This window comes from Terrapene carolina, unplaced genomic scaffold (assembly GCF_002925995.2).
Source record: "Terrapene carolina triunguis isolate 2854851 unplaced genomic scaffold, T_m_triunguis-2.0 Scaffold58, whole genome shotgun sequence".
NCBI classification, from domain to species: Eukaryota; Metazoa; Chordata; order Testudines; family Emydidae; genus Terrapene; species Terrapene triunguis.
The window spans coordinates 22467857-22489425 of NW_020664409.1; positions in this window are offsets into that span (position 1 = coordinate 22467857).

Consider the following 21569-nt stretch of genomic DNA (forward strand, 5'->3'; position numbering starts at 1 on the left):
GAAAAATTTTAAATCATAATCTAAGGGTTACACAAAAGAATTAAAATTAAATCCCTTCTTATTGGGATTAAGAAAGAAATGAAAAAAGCAACAAGCTGTGTTAAGCATTGTAACTTTAAACTAAGTAGCTGATTTTATCAAGTCATCTTTCAAAGGAGACATATTTTTTAAAAGAATGTATTAATGAAATCCCATCACAAATTATGCTAACATAGAATGGGTGTGTTCTTGCAAAACAAAGATTATAAATTAAATTCCGCTGATGAAAGTGTTATGGAATTTCTAGATGGCTATCAAACCAGCTAGATGAAGCAAACTATCACTTATTGTCTTGCAAAGGCTAATGTGGAAATTAACATGCTGGGATTGGGCCAGAAAAGCACAATAGTAATGAGTGGAGCTAGCAGAGCTATTGATTGTCAGTTATTTGATTATTTTCATCCTTTTATAAGTTTTCAGACTTTGATTTTTAGGAATGGAAATTGCGTATTTGTTTAGCCGCTTTATGCAAACATATTTTAGCCTGTGGAATGTTCCTGAACTATGTTTGCTCCATGAGGTCACCATCCATTATAGTTGGAGATGCTCAAAAAATGGAATATCCATCCCGCAGGAAATCACAATATTTTTGTAATGCTCTGGAGATTCATTAAATAACAGACCAGTGAATGAGAAAGGAATAAAATTAAAAACAAACAAACAAACAAAAAAACCTGGAGTGTCTCTGGTGAACTGCTTTACACAGTCTTGTGGTGTTGCCAACCTGTGCCTCCAGGGCACATCTCCATATTCCCACACTCACAACACAGGCCCTCATGAGGGAGCATCTCCAAATCACAATCTTTCCTAAATATATCGTTACAATTTTGACTATTGTTTTCATCCTGGTTCAGGATGAAAAGTCAAACTATCAAAATCTTTTACTGAATGAAAAGTTCCAACTAATTTTAATTGGAAAATGTCAAAGCATTTTGGTTTGATTTTTCCCAATGTTGGTCTACACTACAAATTTCTGTTGGTATGACTGCGTCACTCAGGGGTGTGGACAGCACTATGTTGATGGGTGGTCTTCTCTGATTGACATAGCTACTGCCTCTCAGGGAGGTGGAGTACCTACCTCGATGGGAGGAGCTCTCCCTCTGGTGTAGGTAGCACCTTCACTAAGTGCTACAGCAGGAAGCTGTGTCATTTTAGTGCTGTAAGTGTAGACAAGCCCTGAGCAAACTTGCTCTGTGAAATCAGTGGAAGTGTCAGACAGAATTTTGTAGATCTGCAGTGTACATCCCCATATCTTTTAATAGTATAATAGTTCCTAGCTCTTTTATAGCACTTCTCATTTGTAGATTGCAGAGGCGTTTACAGAATGCAAGTATCATACGCCCCATTTTACAAATGTAATTTTAGCTAAGGGACAGGGAGGTGAAATGATTTGTTCAAAGTCACCGAACAGGCCAGTGGCATAGCTGGGGATAGATACCAGCTACTTGAACCACAGTCAGGATTTAAAGATGCAGCTATTAAAATGAACAAGTAAAACTTGTGAAATATGACATGTACTATGTCCAAAGAATTACATTGATGATGATTTACTAGATTAATGTAAAATCTCCTATAGCATAAAAGGAGGGTTTTTTTGTGGGGGAGATGGGGGTTAAGCCATTGATGGTTTTGGCTCAGCTCTTCAGTTCAATGCTACATAGCTTCCCTATATCAGAGAATTCAATCTGTTTATAGCACTGAATAGTTTAAATCCGTGCTTCTCAAAGCCGGTTCGCCGCTTGTTCAGGGAAAGCCCCTAGCAGTCCAGGCTGGTTTGTTTACCTGCCACGTCTGCAGGTTCAGCCGATCGCGGCTCCCACTGGCCGTGGTTTGCCGCTCCAGGCCAATGGGGGCTGCGGGAAGCAGTGGCCAGCACATCCCTCAGCTCGCGCCACTTCCCACAGCCCCCATTGGCCTGGAGCGGTGAACCGCGGCCAGTGGGAGCCGTGATCGGCCAAACCAGACGTGGCAGGTAAACAAACTGGCCCAGACCGCCAGGGGCTTTCCCTGAACAAGCGGCGGCCCGACTTTGAGAAGCACTGGTTTAAATCACAGTTGAGGTGAAGATCCAAACCTATAAATATGGTTATTCATACCAAATATTTGACAAACTGGAACTATGACAGTGTAGGGTGATGACTATATACTGTCTCAGTTATATTATCAAAAGTAAGTTAAATAAGAGCTCATTAAACAAAAGAGAGAGGAGTATATTTCAATCCCTAAAGTACTCACAAATAATGTTTATAGTCTGCTTGCAGCAAATACACAAACTAGTATAAAAACAAAACAAAAATATCCCCCTAGAAAATGTGTACTAGATGATTGCTTTCTATGTTGATGATAAATCACATCCAATCTGTATATTGAATGTTCTTCTTTCATTACCTCAATGTTGCTTTGTCTTACAACATGATTAGATATAAAACTATGTTACACATAACAATTCAGTGTAATTGAACACGTCTGGTAATAAACAATTATCCTATTCTTTCCCCCCATTTATTTTGACTAAACATTACCATACTATCACAACTACAGCTGATTTTAAAAAATCAGATCCACATTTTTTTTATTGCAGACCCACTGATACAAAGCACCCAAATTTCATCTCACTTAAACCAGTGGATATCAGGAGCAACTCCATGGAATTAATCTAATGAGAGGTAACGCAGGTTCTGTAATCTGGTTCTCTGATAATGTTAAGGCTGGAAGACTGTGTGCATTGGAGGAATGAGCACAAGTTTAGGAGTCAGTTCTAACCCTGGCTCTCCCATTGACTCAATGTGGTTTTGGGTAAGTCATTTCACTTTTCAGCTTGTTGCTCCACCTGTAAATGGGAATAATAACTCTTACTAGAGCCAGTTGGATTTTTTTTCCCTTGAGGAAAATGAAAAGAAAAAAGGGGGACTCCCCTACCCCTGAAAAGCTGAGATTAAAAGAAAAGAGAGAGAACACATACATGCATTGGATATCATTCATTCTGCTGCATGCAGTGGGAGAAAAGAAAGAAGGAGTGGGGAAAAGCAGAAAACAAAAACTGACAACATTTTATTTTTTTCAGTTGTGATGAATGTAAGAAAGAAAGGATATAAAACAAACCTTAGTTAAGCAACTGCTTAACTGATTATCCATACCACTTTTCTAAGAGCCTGTGACGTGGTATACCAGACCCTCTGAGGCCCTTGCTGGAGTCCTCATGGCCCTGCCACACCCTACTCCAGAAAAGGACAGTGGAGAGGGTCCTTCAAGCTGCCTAGAGTGTCCCTCACAGTCAATCATAAAGGGGCTGCAGGGAGCAGCCAATCGGGGCCCAGCAGGCTAGTATAAGAAGAGCTGCAGGGCTAGAGTGAGATCAGTTACTTGCTGGAGGTGGAGGGTGTGTGGCTGGCTGAGGGAGCTAAAGGACCTTGGACAGAGCAATGGTGGCAGAAGCCAGGTGGAGTGAGAAAGAGCTTTGTGCTGGTTGCTGGGACTCCATCAGGACAAGGTCCTGAGGTAAGAGTGAAGAAGGTGTGGAGTGATGGGGAAGTTGCCCAGGGACATGGCAGATGGCTGCTGTCTGCATGGTTCCTGGGCTGGGCCCTGAAATAGTGGGTGGGCCTGGGTCTGCCCCCACCCTCCTTAGCCACTAGGGGAAGTGCCCTGGACTTTGAGGCACCCTAGAAGGGGAACTGAGCTCTTTTATTGGCCCAGCAGGAGAGCTGGGGCCTGAAACATCCAGAGTGGGTGAGGACATTGCCTCCAGGGGAAGCCCTGGAATATGGCTCAATACTGGAGCTGAGACCACTGTTAGACTACAGGACTAATTAAGGACTGAAGCCCAAGGAGGGCTACACACACTTGATGATGGGGGCTTGTGTGAGGTGAGTGCTTGCCACTATAGGACCCTTTTAATTTTGATCCTTTAATTAAATAAAAGAATACAAAAGTTTAATTTAGTTTTGTAGAGTTTAATAACAGCAACTGATAGTGTACGATCTAAGAAGATAAAAATAGTGTTGATCTATGATTTGGAAAACACAAACTAGAAAATTGGTCGATATAACCATTTAAGTTTTTCAGAACAATTCACACAGTCACAATAGAAAATAACATTCATACTCAATCACCATGTGGGAAGGTGTCTTTGTTTAGATTTTTGACTGATTAGTAACTTCAGCGTTGCTGACACGGGGAAAAACAATCCAAAGATAAATCACAAGACAACTTGGTCAATTACTTGCATGCCAGTTCACCAAGGTCTCCTTGCTAATGGATCTAAAGTAGACAACATTTTTTAATCTGCCTCCCGACAAATTATATTATCCCCAGGATCTGAGTAATGCTCCTAACTATCTAACATAAACGCCTACATTTATGACAGATTATATAGATTGAGTGCAGTTCAAGAAGCTTGTGTATTTGGTCTCATTTTATTTCTGTATGCACCTAGAACTTAAAAGGCAGTATTAAACCATTAATTATAGGAAACGTGTACAGTGGCTCTACAAACTTCAACAACAACTTGTTCAGTTTCAAAGAGACTTTACAATAATCTTGATTGGAACCTGTTACAAACAAGGACTCTCTGTGGCTCTGTGACAGTCTTTAAAGCAGATACACAAACACATACACTTTCTTACCAAGGTACCCAGTTTCAGGAAGCAGTTGATTGACTCATCACCCAAGAGAAAGTCTGTGTTACTTATTACCAGATCTTTGGCTCAGCCATCAGTTTTTAGCCCAATTATTGTTCACAGCAAGAGCTGACATTGTAAACACAGGTGAAACGAAGGACAGACATGACTATAGTCTTTTCCCAGTGTACTAGTGGGCAACCCAAACTGCTGAAAAATGGAAAGAGACAGATAAAGCTGCCTATCTGAGAGAGGTACCTGATGTCACCAGGAGGACTCCCAGGTGGCCAGCCCAGGATCTCAATCGTCTCCTATCCAGCTGATTTATAGAAAGGAGCATAAACACTGCCAAATTAAGTGTAAAAATATAATAAGAAAAGCCAAAAAGGAGTTTGAAGAACAGCTAGACAAAAACTCAAAAGATAATAACAAAATGTTTTTTAAGTACATCAGAAGCAGGAGGCCTGTTAAACAACCAGTGGGGCCCCTGGATGATCAAGATACAAAAGGAGCATTTAAAGACGATAAAGTCATTGCGGAGAAACTAAATGAATTCTTTCCTTCAGTCTTCACGGCTGAGGATGTTAGGGAGATTCCCAAACCTGAGCCATCCTTTGTAGGTGAGAAATCTGAGGAATTGTCACAGATTGAAGTGTCACTAGAGGAAGTTTTGGAATTAATTGATAAACTTAACAGTAACGAGTCACCAGGACCAGATGGCATTCACCCAAGAGTTCTGAAAGAACTCAAATGTGAAATTGCGGAACTATTAACTATGGTTTGTAACCTGTCCTTTAAATCAGCTTCTGTACCCAATGACTGGAAGATAGCTAATGTAACGCCAATATTTAAAAAGGGCTCTAGAGGTGATCCCGGTAATTACAGACCGGTAAGTCTAACATCAGTACTGGGCAAATTGTCAGACACATTGAAGAACATAAATTGTTGAGCAAATGTCAACATGGTTTCGGTAAAGGAAAATCATGTCTTACTGATCTATTAGAGTTCTTTGAAGGGGTCAACAAACATGTGGACAAGGGGGATCCAGTGGACATAGTGTATTTAGATTTCCAGAAAGCCTTTGACAAGGTCCCTCACCGAAGGCTCTTACGTAAATTAAGGAACGGTGTCCCTAGCCTCTGTTTGTCAGACGGTGGAGATTGATGGCAAGAGAGAGATCATTTGACCATTATCTGTTAGGTTCACTCCCTCTGGGACACCTGGCATTGGTCACTGTCAGTAGACAGTATACTGGGATGGATGGACCTTTGGTCTGACCCAGTATGGCCATTCTTATGTTCTTTGCTGTGCATCCCTTGGCCAGCTTGCAGTTATACTTGCTCGGGTAGCAATTTCTCCATCAGCATGCTGCTAGTTGCTAAAAGGTAAAGTTTAAAGTTCATATAATTTATACTAAGTGTCTTCATATTCTTTGATTCTCTTTAAACTTATTTTTACATTCCCTTATACAATGAAGAGTTACTGTTTGTTTGTTCTTCAGCAGGCCAGAGCAGCTTAATATATTTTTCCATTTCTTTTCTCCTTGTTGTAACAACAATGGCGTGAAATGATTATATGCCTTATTAATCAGTTACATTTCTGATTATTCCACTCTGTGGTCAAGTGTCCTTATAATCACACTGTTTGGCTTCAGATCCTTGTATTTACTGCCTCTTTCAGCACAGGTGTATTTGACATAAACATGCTTAATTGCAAACATTACCTTTACTCCTTCACTTTATTACTTAAACTAAAATAATTCAGTATGAACACAATTATTTCCTTTCCTAACGAGCTTGTCCATAAGGTAAGCCCTGTCATTAAAGTTTACAGTATTTTGCCCAAAATTGTATCACTGATAGTTAACTTCCCTTTTATACACATTTTAATCATTATAATAGATTCCATCAAATTCCCCATTTTACTGCTGTCTCTCACTTCTTATAACGTCTGTGTCTGATCATAATTTAATTTTTAATTAATTCATTCTTTCATAGACAAGGGGAAAAAGAACTTTCTTTAGATGAACCAGAAGTACATTCTTGTGAAAGGCTGCAGCAACTCTGAGTTTCCACGAACTATTTAAGAGGTTTAGTCATTAGACTTTAGGTTTTTATTCTCTTAGCCCTTTTTATTCTCTTAGCTGCTGCAGCCCCCCTCCCACCTACTATCGGCAGGTACGGGTCATCTCTGTCTGCAATACTGTGTGCAGTACTAGTCACCACAACTCAAAGAGGATATTGAAGAACTAGCGGGAATCCATAGAAGAGGAATGAGAATGATCAAGGGCTGAAAAACCTCTCCTATAAAGAGAGAGAAGATTGGGATTGTTTACCTTAGAAAAGAGACAAGAGGGGAAATGAAGAAAATCTAGAATGGAGGAAGTAGATTGGGAATTTCAGTTCACCATGTCTCATTACAAAAGAACAAGGCAACATTCAATTAAATTAAGAGGTGGCAAATTCAAGCTCAATAAAACAAAATATTTTTTCACACATGTAATTAGACTGTGGAATTTATTGCCACAGGAAGTTGTAGAGGCCAAAAACATAGCAAGATTAAAAAAAGAGAGTGGATATTTATGTGAATATTAGGAAAAAGTATCATGATTAATGATGACAAAATATGGAAGGGATATTAAACCTCCTGCTTCAGGGCTTATGCCTATATCTGAATCTTAGAGTTCCGAATCAGACCTAATGTGCGGGGGGTGGGTGGTAGGGGGCAGATTATTCCACGTTCTGCGGGGTTCTTATACCTTTTCTTGACTGTATCTGGTGCTGGCCACATTGAAGACAAGACACTGGACTTCATGAACCTCAGTTTGATCAGTATGGCAAGGCCTATATTCTCCTATATTCCAAGAATGGACAGGTATGTGTATGTAGTAGATACGAGAGGCTTACTTAAACTTAAAAAAAAAAATAAATAAACAATTGGACTCCTTCTCCTAATTACGTCACAGGACAAAATTTCTGCAGATAATATTGATTTGGACATTATTGAGCTTGTAAAGCAGGAAGTACAATAATGTACACCATTTATATCAATGTATTCATATACTGAAATATTATACTTATTTCTAAGACTTTCTAAGGCTGGAAAAAAATATTCTTAAAAAAGCTCAGCATCTGGAGAAAACAGTGAAGTGTTTCTAACAACACAATTAGGATTCAGGTCTGTAAGAAAAAAAATTAAATGTTTCCAGCAGCTATTATAGAAAATATAACCAATATCTATGTCAAAGCAATTTATTATGTCTTTAACTGTAACTTCAGACCCCCTAAATTAATAGTATTGTCATGTAAGAGCCTCTAGTAAAAGCTGTTGTGTTGTACGTGTAAAGTGGTGTTTGTTACATATTTTAAGAGTGGCAAAAATAAATCCTAGCCATGGTTATATGCCGAAATAAATGTCTCCTGTTATTAGCTACAGTGTATGAACAGTAAACTGCTGACAAAGCATGGCAGTTCTTATGTATGAAATAAAACATTCAAATGTATATGAGAGACATCCCTTGGGCTATTCATGTAGAAAAACCTCTCTTGGTATTGCTAAGTCTGAAATCCTACATTCTTTATGACCTTTTCACCTGCTTGAGATTGTGTACTACAATTACAATTACATATTCTATTGGGGTGCCCTTTTTTCACAGATGTCAATTGTTAAAAATGCTCAGTCTTCTGAATCAATTAACTTGAAGAATGAATCTGGAGTATCTGGGGCATTTCTTTTTTATTTTAAACTAATTTACTCTGTCTGTTATCACCAGTTGGTTTGTTCTCATCAGTTCCCAAGCACTTCACATATACTAAAAATACAAATTAGAAGGGGACGGGGGGAACATTTTAGATGTAAGCTCTGGTGTCATACCCACACTTGCTGGCATAGAGAGATGCAAATTACATCTCCCTATATTGGAGTGATGTGCTTCAGCCCTGGTGGGATTCACCAGAGGGAAGTGTAGGTGACAGTATTGCTATTTATCATTCCTTTTAGATTTCAATTGGAATCGAGCAGCTTTACATCCTGCTGGGTTCTCCATAGGAGGGTTTTCAGTAGAAGTTGCTTAGATATGCTGAATCTGATCAACCATTGGGTAACCATAGCCATGCCTCCACTCCAGCCAGCATCACCTCGTATGGAGGTGAATGTGAGGCTGCAGTCCCCCTGGCTGGCTACCCCAGAACCACTCCTTGTGGATTTTCAAATAACTAGGCTAGGATAGACAAGACAGCTTGTTCCTCCATCCTAGAGTTTAGAAACACATTGATAGTATCTCTGAATTGTAGAGGGATATACTAACTTTGTCCAAACTCTATTTTGTTTGATGTAACCATTTAAAACTCCACTAACTTGAGTAGGAATTTTGGATGTGTAAGGAATGAGAGATCCAGCCTTATATATCCCCCTCCACCCCAAACAATATAGATGTTTTCCCACATAACCTTAGCCTGATTCTGACCTGATCTTACTTAACACTGGAACTTACCCAGGGTAGCTCCATTGACTTAATTGAATATGTGCTAAATTGTCTTGACATTAATATTCGCTGAAACTATATGTGTTCATACCCGGTCTGAAATGGCATTTAAAAAAATTCCAAAGACGCAAAACCTAATTGTGCTGTTGTAAGTGCTTCATCATTCTCTACCCGAGTTGCTGAGATATTTTGGTTTTTTTTTTTTCCATCTGTTAATTCGAATGACTCCTGATTTACACTGATGTAACTAATCTCAGAACCAGGTCTCACATTTTTATGACTTGACCTGTTTGTTTTTTGTATTGTCATAGATCCCAGTTGAGCTCCCACTCTCAGCCCCTCATTAGATGGCTGGGAAGGAACCCAGATGCTAGTTTCCCACATGTTTTAAGTCTCGGAGTCTGGAGTCCAGCCACTGTGTCAGTCTTAGGGTCCTGACCCCGAGACACATTCTCAGGGTGCAGACCCTCTGCCTAGCACCCCATCCTGAGATCTGGAAACTGGTGGCCAGCTGCCTCCCCCTGGGCTCAGACCTATCAGGTTCCCCTTCTAGTTTAAACACACACTCTCCTAAAATTCCACTGAAGGTGTGAGCCTTCTGAGTTACAGTTTCAGTCACTCAGGAGGCACGTGTTAAGTGTAGTATATAAAATAAAGACATTTTGCACAGATTCTAACATGTTAATACTCTTGAACAGCATGAGAAATGTACAGATCCATACAAGGCTATAAAGCCTATCTGCACTTCCCTGTCTCAGTTTCTACATCACTCCAGAATGTTCTTTGGGCTGGAGTGTGAATTTTGTGGACCATCCAGCTCCTTCTGCTGCAGAGCATGGTTGGGTTTCTGAAAGACAGAGCCTTCCTTCACAACTTGTCTCCTCTGACCTTGGTCTATCGCCTTCCTTCCTCCTTCCCAAGCTTTGTCTCTCTCCCAGTTCCCCTGTTTATAGACCACCACCACCACGACCTCAGACTTCCAACACCTGATATTCATTGTTCTGGTAACTGGTGTGGTTGTGTGTGTTTTGTTTTGTTTTGTTTTGTTTTTGAGCAGTGGAGAAGAGAGAGAAACAACACCATCACCCTCCATTCAGACTGGAGAAGAAAGTGTCTCCCAGAAAACTCCCTTATTATATGTATTGATAAATTATTAACCAAATCCTGCTTTTTTATATATATCTACAATATCATTTAATGAGATTTTTATTAAGTGGACAGAAATAATGATAGAGTTAAAATCAGCCATTGAATCAAGTCCACATAGTTGCATGAATGTAGCGGGAATAGGATATAATGGGAACATTTGTACTAACAAGAAAAAAATAAAATTGCATGTGTAGTTAAATTGTTCAGGTAAATGCATGTCCAAAACTAGCACACTTAAGTTATGTTACACTACCATGGCCAGGCTACAGCACTCCAGCTGTGACACCATAGCGCCATCGTGTAGATGCTTCCAACATTGGTGGAAGGGTTTTTTTCTCAATGTAGTTAATCCACCTCATTGAGAGGTGGTGGATAGTTCAGTGGAATAATTCTTCCATCAACTAGCTGCGTCCATAGTGAGGGTTAGGTTGACCTAACTGCGTTGCACAGGGTGCAAAATTTTTCACAGCCGTAAGCAATATAACTGGGATGATCTATATTTTAGATGTAGACCAGACCCAAGTTAGAAGCTTCCATACCAAAATTAATTTTGTGAATATTTTATGAAAAAAAGTTAGTACCACACTTCTAAAATTACTTTGCTTCTTCAACAAAGAGCTGTTTGAAATTATTATAATAGTAATAAATAAAATTCAAATGCTGAGAGATTTTTCATTTAAGCACCGCATGCTCTTTTACAAACAGCTTCCAGCACCCTTGTGAGGTATTTAAAAGATGTTAAACCTGTTCTACAGGTGGAGAAACAGAAGCTGAGAGAGGCTAAAGCCTTTATTTTATTTATTTTATTTTATTTTATTTTTAAGCCTCTTCTAATTTTGGATACCTCTGTTTTTGGGCACCATCCTTCAGAAATGGATGGCTTGATTTTTAGAGGTGCTGAGGACCCACAGATCCCATTCTCTTCAGCTGAAACTGAGGCAATCAAAAGTAGTGACCATGTTTGAAAATTTCATCCTTAGGTGAAAATTTTCAAAATTTCACCTTAGGTGCCTCCATCCCATTTCAAAAGTGAGTTAGGCACTTGGAAGCCTAAGTCTCATTGAAAGTCAATGGGAAATTAGGAGCCTAAGAGCAAGATTTTTAGACATATTTACATGCCTAAAGAAATAGATAGGTATTTACTGGGGTTTCCAGAAGTGCCTAGGCCCCTAATAATTGGGAATAAAGAATCTACTTGTTTTTGCAATTATCTGCATTTTTAGGCTTCTTACACCTTTAAAAATCTGCCCCTTAGCCACATTTGAGAGTATGTGACTTAGTGGACCTTAGTGGCTGACCCAACTCTCACAAGAAATTGGTGTCAGAGCTGGGAGATTAAGCTGCTTATTCTGGCTCCTAGCTCCCACCTTTAACCATAGAACAAGACTCCCTCTCATTCTTTTCTGTTCCTTTGATGATACATCAGCCCTCTTGGCAATATAAATGGTTCCAGACATCACAAAAGCTATCTGTTGGACTCCATTGTAGCTTCTATCATATTACTGTAACCTGTGAATTTTGTCTCTGGAGTTTTACCACACTGTGGCTTCTGATTTACAACGGTAAATTTCACCAGTGTAACACTCTGTTTTACCTTTCTCAGTGCTTGCAAGAATTAAGTCAAACAAAAGCTATGCTCAGTTGTCTGAAGTGCTTTTTCCCAGTCACAACAGTATACCTTCCCATCAAACACAGATATGAATCTTTAGTTCCATAGTCTTTCCCCTAACTACCCCTTTTGCTGACAAAGCCTGCATATCCTTTGCCAAAATATCTTATCTGTTACTCATCCTTTTATCAAACACATTTTGAATACATTGACTTTGGCTTTGTAACTGCCCTTCAATATAGGCTTTTAAAAATTGTTCTCAGATAAGGATTTTAAAAACATATTTGAATAGAAAAAACTCATTTGTGCAGCTCCACCGGTGCCTGTTATAATATAAATCAGGGGTGTGTGTCTTTTCAGTTTGAAGTTTCAGTTATTTGATTTCATGTTTAGTTGTAATTATTCTGAAGTTGCAGTGTTTGGATCTTATTCTTCATTCAGTTAAACCAGTTTTATGCCATTGAACTCTCCTGCCAACATGAAAATTGGGTAACAGAGTGGATTATCAAGGCCACTGCTATAAAAAAGTATTACTGGTGGCAAAATATAGACTTTTCAATGGACATCAGTGTTCTGCTCTTAAAAATGACTGATTTAAGTACCACAGTATTGGCTATTGAATATGCAAAATGGTATCAATCCAACTTCAGCTTAATTTAGATTCTCACATTCTCTAAAATCTCTTGGTAGATCTAATGGTTGTCTTTACCTCACTACCCGAAGGGAAATGTAGTTTGACTTGCACTATGGGTACCAGTAAGTAATTGTGTTTCTTTGTCTGATCAATATTCTCACTTGTGAACTATACACTCACAAAAACCAAATCCTATTCACCTCATGTGAGTAATCACATGGGCTCTACATCATATAAATGAATTATAAAACATTAACATCTTGTAAATTACAAACTAAGCAAAGAAAAATACTACCCACACATTTAACACTGGTTTAATTTCAGACTAAATCAATGGATTTCAGTTAATTGTTCTGGATTGATGCCAATATAACTGACAGCCGAATTTGGTCCACTGTGTCTTCCTGTAATTCCAGATTCAGTATTCTGAAATCTTTCACAGCAACGACCCCATTTACACTTCAGAGAAACAATATTTTTCCTCTGTCTCAAAACCAATCAAACTATACAGATCCAATTGTAAATTATTAGTTTTATTTATGAGATGTGATATATTCTTTGTCAAAAACAGTCCAGAGGCCAGACCCTCAGCTGGGGTAGCTCCACTGACTCTGTTTCAAAAGTGACATAGAAGTCTAAACACTTACTAAACAGAACAGGAGTACTTGTGGCACCTTAGAGACTAACAAATTTATTAGAGCATAAGCTTTCCTGGGTGACCGCCCACTTCTGCTCTAATAAATTTATTAGTCTCTAAGGTGCCACAAGTACTCCTGTTCTTTTTACGGATACAGACTAACACGGCTGCTACTCTGAAACCTAAACACTTACTGTCTCTTTCCTAAATGACATTTTACAGTATTCCTGAGGCTTCTGCATAATAGATGGTAAATTTCCCAGCAGCAAACTTAACACAATGTTCTCTCAGATGGTCATGAGAGTTTGTAGTGTGTTGCTTCTCAAAGTTGTGCCATCTGTCACGTCCCTGCAATAAGTCATTCCATAGTCGGGGTTGCTGACGAACAATAGTGCTCTTGTTATACTTTTCCTTTGGCAAAGCTCCTGTGCTGAAGGAGTCGAGTACTAGTATAGAGTTAGTACAGCCAGCTCTGCATTATCCAAGTATTCACATACACTAGGGCAATCTGTCCCCAGGTATCTACATCTGATATTTTCTGGGTGCTTTGCACTACTAAAGTGAGACTGTATGTGTCTGTGGGGGTAAGTGCGTGGGTGGTGGTGGTGAATGTCTGGGGGGGGGGGGTATTGTATGCTAATTAACATTATTCACAAAAATCGAACTTCCATTTGCTGTTAAAGATGTGACAAATTAATCCTTGGTGTAATTAAATTGATCTCATTAAGTCTGATTTTAGTCTTCCTTGCGTGGATTTTACACCTTAATTCCTGTTTGCATTGCTGTCAATGAAATCAACCTTAGTAGAATTAGACAATAGATAAATTGAACCCACTGTTTTTTTTCCCCATCATATTTTTGGACCTATGCACTCTGTTGCGGAGGGATAGGAATTTAATACTCTTTGAACTATGAAGAATGTGATAAGTGTCTGGATGCAATGTGGGTCATTTAAAATTGTTCTGTGGATTTTTATTAATATATTTGTACTCTGTTGTAACTACAGTTGTGAAAAATGTTTTGTTTGAACCACAAAAGAACTTGAACTCATCTGGGGTTTGACTTTGGCATGTGCTTGTCAACAAGACATGGGGTTGTTAGAATTCTTCTTGAAATTGTGGAACTGCCAAATTGTTTATTTTAGATTACGGAAAGAACAAAAGTAAAGTTTCCATGAGAGAGCACATGGTATGCCTGTAAGTGTCTCCTCTGCAGCAAGTCTGAGAAGAAAACAACTACTGCGTGCACACAGTTTGTAGAAATTTCAAGGTGCACAGAAAATAAATGCTTCACAGTTTCATAGCTGCACACCCACCCCACTAACAATACTGAATATCAAGGAATGTTGGTTTGAATTCTGCATGAAGACTTGGGTATTACAAATTCTTATTTTTTGTCAAATCATTTTCCCATTTCTTGTTTAGTTTTTTTATACAGTGGAAAAGTAAATTTGCATTACACATTTCCACTCTAGGGACACACATGCCTAAATCTATATTTATACACCTAAAGCAGGGGTCGGCAACGTTCGGCACGCGGCTCATCAGGGTAAGCACCCTAGCGGGGTGGGCCAGTTTTATTTACCTGCTGACGCTGCAGGTTCGGCCGATCGCGGCCGCGGTTCACCGTCCCGGGCCAATGGGGGCGGTGGGAAGCCGCGCCCAGCACAGCGCTCGCCCGGGCCGCTTCTTGCCGCCTCCATTGGCCCGGGACGGCGAACCGGGACGGCCAGTGGGGGCCGCGATCGGCCGAACCTGCCGCATCAGCAGGTAAATAAAACTGGCCCGGCCCGCCAGGGTGCTTACCCTGGCGAGCCGCTTGCCGAACGTTGCCGACCCCTGACCTAAAGCAAAGTGGACTGATTTTTTTTAAGAGGTGCTGAGCACTCATAGCTTCCACAAAACTGAATGACTACAGTGTGTGCTCAGCACACTGGTAAATCAGGTCATTTTGATGTATGTGTCTAAACATGGACTTAAGCATCAACATATAGGTGCCTGGGCTGAAAACATAGGCCTCTATATCCATTGTCAATTTAACTAATCAGCCAGTTTTCCCTTAACATTTATTTTGGAGAAGCAAACATTGTGTAAAATCAAGAATAGTCACTGGCTGATTATGTGAAACTTTAGAATACATAGTGCTTGGTAACATTACTATCAATATTCACTAACACTACTTTTTCATGTTCATCTCTGAAGTTAAGGTAGATAATTTCAATTTCTGAATGTTATCTTTATAATTCAAACTATTTCCAGTACACTTACACTCAAATGGCTATTTAGTTGCTTCACAGCCACATGCAGTACTTTAGAGAATTCCTGGAACAGGACGACTTGGTATCTTTTTTCAGAGTGATTTATCAGGTAGATTCACAGAGGAATAATGGATACAGTAATAAAATTAATTGATATGCCTACAAAATGTATATGTTGTCAGCAGTATCACAATATGGATTTTTGAGAACTGTATTTGAACTGACAGTGTTAATAACTTTTAAAAAATGTCTTGCATATTTGTGTATTCCATTGTTTGAAATGCCCTCCCACAAGCTAGAAAATAGCACTTACCACTTTACTGGTTTTGTTCCTCACAGGTTGGTAATATTGATTTCTCTCACAAGCACCCTTGGTATCAATAAGTCAGAAGGTTCCCAAAGAGTAGAGGTCTAGGTAGAAAGGGAGAATGCTATCTCTACTATATCTTCATCCTCTGCACTCCCTCCCTCTCTTGAACTCTGTAGATATCTCTGGGGCTCTTCATGTAGCTTTCTGGTGCATTGCTGAAGTTGGGATTGAGTAGAGCTAGAGTCTGTACATTTCATGGGCCCCATCCACTGATCATTTCCCCCATTTTCTGAACAGACTCAGCTGAGGGGAAGGAAGGTGAGATGAGAGTTGAAAGAGAGGCTGGATCCTACCTGTACCAAATTCACAGGATAGTATACATTTGGCTTTGCTGTAGAAGAACAATAATATTGTAGGTTCCTGGAAAAAGTGTCACATTTTCTATTGGCAACAGAACTGATTAAAAAAAAAAGGAACTGTGTGTGTTTGAACCTCATCCCTTTTTTCCCCAATAAAAATGAAATATAGATGCATTTTTTTTCCTCTGAATTTTGAAGTTTTTCAATCAGCTTTACAAGTTGAATAATGGGACTATATTTTCATGGAAAATATTGACAATTTTTCATCCAAATTCAAAATCTAGAAAAAAAATGATTAAAAAAAAAACAAAAAAACCCTCGATAATTACCGAAGCTGAGTGTGGCTCTCGAGTGGCACAGTAGCAGCCCACCTGCCGGAGGAGAACAAAAGATGCATCCAGAGGGAGAGTCGAGTCCCGAAGCATCCCACTGCCTCAAACTTTTCCCCCTTATTAGTACATTAAGTAATAAAATGACATGTCACTTAAAGAATCCTTGTTAAGTAAGCAGTTTCAATGGTCAATCAAGAGGTTTCCTTCTGATTATTGATTAACCCAGGGTGGGTTTTTTCCAGAGTTTGCAACCTTGAGGCCCCTAAAATTCATGTATCAGCAACTTCAACACAGTTCTTATCAGGAAGGACGCAAGGTCAAGCTGCCCTTTTCTGTGGCACCCAAAACCCCCTCCCCTCCTGCTTTGGTCAAGCTGAGGCTGCTGCATGGCCACTTTACGGCCTGCTGACTTGGCTGCTTTTAGCAATAAGCAGTAGTGGTTTCAGTCACTTTATTGGTTTGCCAAAATCTCCCCATACAGTTCCCTTCCTTAAAGGTCACCTTTCACAAAAGGGGGCCTTTACATGATTGCTGTCCCACCTTTTCTGGATGCACCTGAGTTGAGATCCAATGAAAGCTCAAGGCTCTCAGCCGAGACCAAGCAAATGATCTTCTTGTTGGCATCTCATACTTAGCACACCAGTATAGCAATTGACAAGCGATCGTTTTAGCCGCCTTTCCCATTTAAGGGAGGGGCAACAAGTTAGATATGTTCCTTTCCTGGGGGTACAAGTGCCGGTGGCAGTAACCCCTGACTCATCTGTTGGGGGACTTGCAATTGCCGGCTTTGCCAAAATCTCCCCGTACAGTGTCACATTGGTCAAGTTTATTTAGAATTCAGACTACGTTCCTCACAGTTTTTAACAGTTGTAAAACAGATAACATTTTGATTTTAAAGTATTTATTAGTATCTAAGATTTACAGCTTGCTAATGTTCAAAATGGTGGGTTTGCAAAACCACTAGTAATTTAAAATGACATTGCAATTAGTACTATTGTCATTACAAAATATGTGACAGTGAGTGTCAATTGACCTATTAGATTTTGGCTGACCTCTGCACATTTGAAAGTGTCATGTTAAGAGAAAATACTGGAGTAAACAACACTTCCCCCTCATTTTAAATTACATTGTTACTTAAATTCACCAATTTATTTTAAGGATGTGCTGTGTTTTGACTGCCTAATAAAGCGTGTTAAAAAAGTATAAAGATAAATGTTGCTTTTTAATCAGTAGTTTTTATTTTTAAGAGCCATCCCTACAAAAAAAAAATCCCTTTAGTCCAGGACTGCACCGTTCTGTTAGGAAGGTGAAATATGTATGTTAACGTGAGTGAAATTTAACACTGAAAAGGAAAAAAATCCCCCCAGAACAGTACCAATAGGTAGCACAAAGTGTTTTTATACACTTGGCACTCTTTATAGTCTATAAAACAAGTGTATGGCTTAGTAAATGCCTGGGTTAGTAAACTTTAAGGTAACAACTATTATCAACAGTATGTTTTGGAGACAGAGTTTAAAATAACATGTCATTTCTTTCATTTCCTTCCGGTGCAGCACAGCAGAGACCAGGGTTTTCAGTTCTTGGGCTGTGGAGAGCATAGGCCACATAAACACTTTTTTTGGTATGGTTTCTTCAAAGCTAACAGTTCATGCTGTTTGCAAAGGTAATTGTGGGTTAAAGAGCTGCTGAGATTCATGAAGTGTGATTGCTGTTTCAGTACCTGGCTGTGCTGTTTCAGTACCTGGCTGTGTTCAGAAAACAGGGATAAATAGTCAGTGAAAAGACTGAGTCTTCCTGCCTAAAAGGGGTAAGAATGGGTTTAAAAAACAGACTTTTGTTTTGTTTGTTTGTGATGTGGGGTTATTAAGGTTACCCTCAGAGCAGGTAAGTGCTTTCATTTACTTTAGCCATGTAAGGTCATCAGCATCAATGTTCTCCAGTTCAGGTAGAAATAAGACAAATGTTGTAACAATTTTGATGGTATCTTGAATGGCCTCCATTAAGAGACAGAGAAAGGATTTTAAACTGCGGCAATCAGCACTCTTACAACAGTCTGATAACTCACTTGAGGATACTGGCTTTTTTTTTAATAACAACAAATGCTGTATGTCAGCCATAACACTACTTAAAGTCACTGTCATACACTCAAACTCTATAACTGCAGCGTGATTTTCAGAGGCAATGGAAATGGCTGCTGTCAGCTTCAGAACAGATGAGGAACGAAATCTGTCACGAACTTTGAGAACTTAATATATCACTAAAGACAGTTAATTTAGCAGCCATGACCCATGTAGGCAGCAAAATTAATAGCAAATCTGCTGTGCCATTGGAAGAGCACGTCAATACTCTGATTCCAACATTGTTTCCACTGCAGCCTACATAGACTCTGGTTCCCCTGTGACATGTCTGTCTGTATGTCTGAACAGCTAAATACTATGCTTCTAAAATTACTCTGTTTTTAATGTGACAGACACGTGCTGCAAGGTGTAGCACATTGCCCTGAGGAGTTTTGAGGTTATAAAATAAAACTAACCATAGATGCATTACATGCAGTATTTTATCTTAGGACCCCAATATTCCTTACTCAGGGAAAATTTCTCTTAAAATCATATCCCCCTTTGCCTGAACAAGGAGTGAATAGCGAGTGGTGACTCAGACCTTTCATCTTCTACTTTCAGTTACATGGAAATTGAAAAATGGTAGCATTTCTTTTGTAGTGCTTCTGATTGTATTTTCCTGCGACACTTTCAATGTTTCCTTTTCTGCCATGGGATCTCCTAGCAATTCTGCTGCAATGAATGTACCAAATATACAGAGCTGGATCAAACATCCAGAAAAACAAAAGCTGCAGGCTTCTATAAAAACTTGCTCATATAACAATTTTCTTAAGAGGGTGTGAAATTCTGTTATCCTGCATGCAGCTGTATTTGGCATGATTGATGCTTCCCTCTTTCTATTTATTTAAAATGTTAGGAAATGGTGATACGGGGCAAAAAGAGTCCTAACATGTTTGTCCATTTCAAACTCTTTCCATTTGACTTTTGAAAACATTGGGAAGCATGTAGCCACAGCCAATCAGTAAAGTAAACAAAGTTTGCTCGCTCTCTCTCTCTCTCTCAAAACAAAATTGTATCATCTTTATTGGAATGATATAGGAGAGCAATCAGCTCTGGAGTGAGTGTGTCAAATGAAACTTCACCAGGAATTTCTGACTGTTATAGAGACAAAATGTGTTCATAAAACACATAAAAGGTACAGAGAAGGGCAACAAACATGATTAGGGGTGTGGAACAGCTTCCATATGAGGAGAGATGAAAGACTGGTACTTTTTCAGCTTGGAAAAGAGATGACTAAGAGGGATATGATAGAAGTCTATTAAAATCTTGACTGGTGTGGAGAAAGTAAATAAGGAAGTGTAATTTACTCCTTCACATAACACAAGAACTGGGGTCACCCAGTGAAATTAATAGGCAGCAGGTTTAAAACAAGCAAAATAAAGTACTGCTTCATGCAATGCACAGTCATCTGTGGAACTTGTGGCCAGGGGATGTTGTGAAGGCCAAAATTCTAACAGGGTTCAAAAAAGAACTAGATAAGTTCATGAAGGATAGGTCCATCAGTGGCTATTGGGCAAGATGATCAGGGATGTAACCCTATGCTCTTAGCGATCCTAGCTGGAATTGGACAACATGGGGCCGATCACTCGACAAACTGTCTTGCAGCCTGCCAGCGGATTACCCTGATGGGCCACGTGCAGATGTAGGTTGCCCACCACTGGGCTAGATGATCATTGGTCTGACCCATTATGGCCATTCTGATGTTCTAAACATATAGGGCCAAATTCTTATTCCTGCTTAAAGGCTTCCCTACCCACAGTCTGAAACTGAGATAATTAAGTCAGTTTTAATTTACATCTTTAGTTATTTTGGTGCAAGTCTGTTTTTTGGAAGTCCTTATTACAGAATAAAAATTACCTATTATGATTTAACTGAGGTTGATTTTGGTGGGTTTTTTTGTTTTGTTTTGTTTTTTAACCCATTCAAGTAAAATTGGAACAGGACATACTTATCTGGAAACCTAGAGACTCTTGAAAGGGGCCTCATATTTCAGAAAGTACACAGAGTCCACCCTTTGAAAAGGCAAGAATTTAAGGTTTCTTAAATTGAGCACCCAAAAATTGAGGCCAAATCACACCCAAAATCAATAGTGACTTTTGAAAATCTTATCCTTAATCCCCGTTAGAATATATACCTGGTTAAACACTAACTAAAGCTTCAATGTCCAAATGTATCTTTGGAAAGAAAACCATGCACCATGGTGAACAGCTTTTTCCTGCTGCACTGAACATGTGTTGGTTGGAAATACTCCACACACAGGTCAAGAAACATATGTTAAATCCTATTGCATTTCTAATCTTTTGGAAGAAGACCAGTGTGACCTTATACAAAAGCATTCTAGTTGCCCTGTCCTGTATGTCATTATTATTATTATTATTATTATTTATTAACATATATATTGAGGTAGTGACTAAAGGCCTCCTCTAATATCTACTAAGTGAGACAACCTCAAGTGTGCACAGATTTGCAAATGTTGCTTTAGGGGACTCTTGTACAATACATGACTAACTTTTTTATGGTTCATATACAATATCCCTAATTATGCAACCCACAATTTCATTTGTTTATTTCCTTAATGTTAGGTACTTAACTGAAAGTTTTAATGATATGTTATCTCTGGGAACTGAGTAGATTTCATTTAGTTCCCCCCCGCCAATCTTTTTTACCTTCTCTTCTTTCCATTCCTATTATAGATTCTATGTTTTTTCTTTTCATTTTTTTCTTTCTACATATTGGATTTTATGTTTTTGTTTTTTGGGGTTTTTTGTTTTGCTTTTACCTGCTTCGTCTTCCTCCTCTTTTCCTTCTCCTATCTCCTGTGGATTTCTCCTTGTGTCCCATGTCTCCTCTCTTGTACCACTGTGGTGTTACCTCCTTATTCTTTGAATAGTCACTTCAAAAGGCAGAAAGCAGCCTCTTGTCACATCATGTGATCACTAAAATACAGAGAGAGAAGGTACTGCTCCTTGAAGTGCCAATTCATTGAGGTGGATGAGAGAGAAAGAGAGGAGGTGGGAAGAGCAA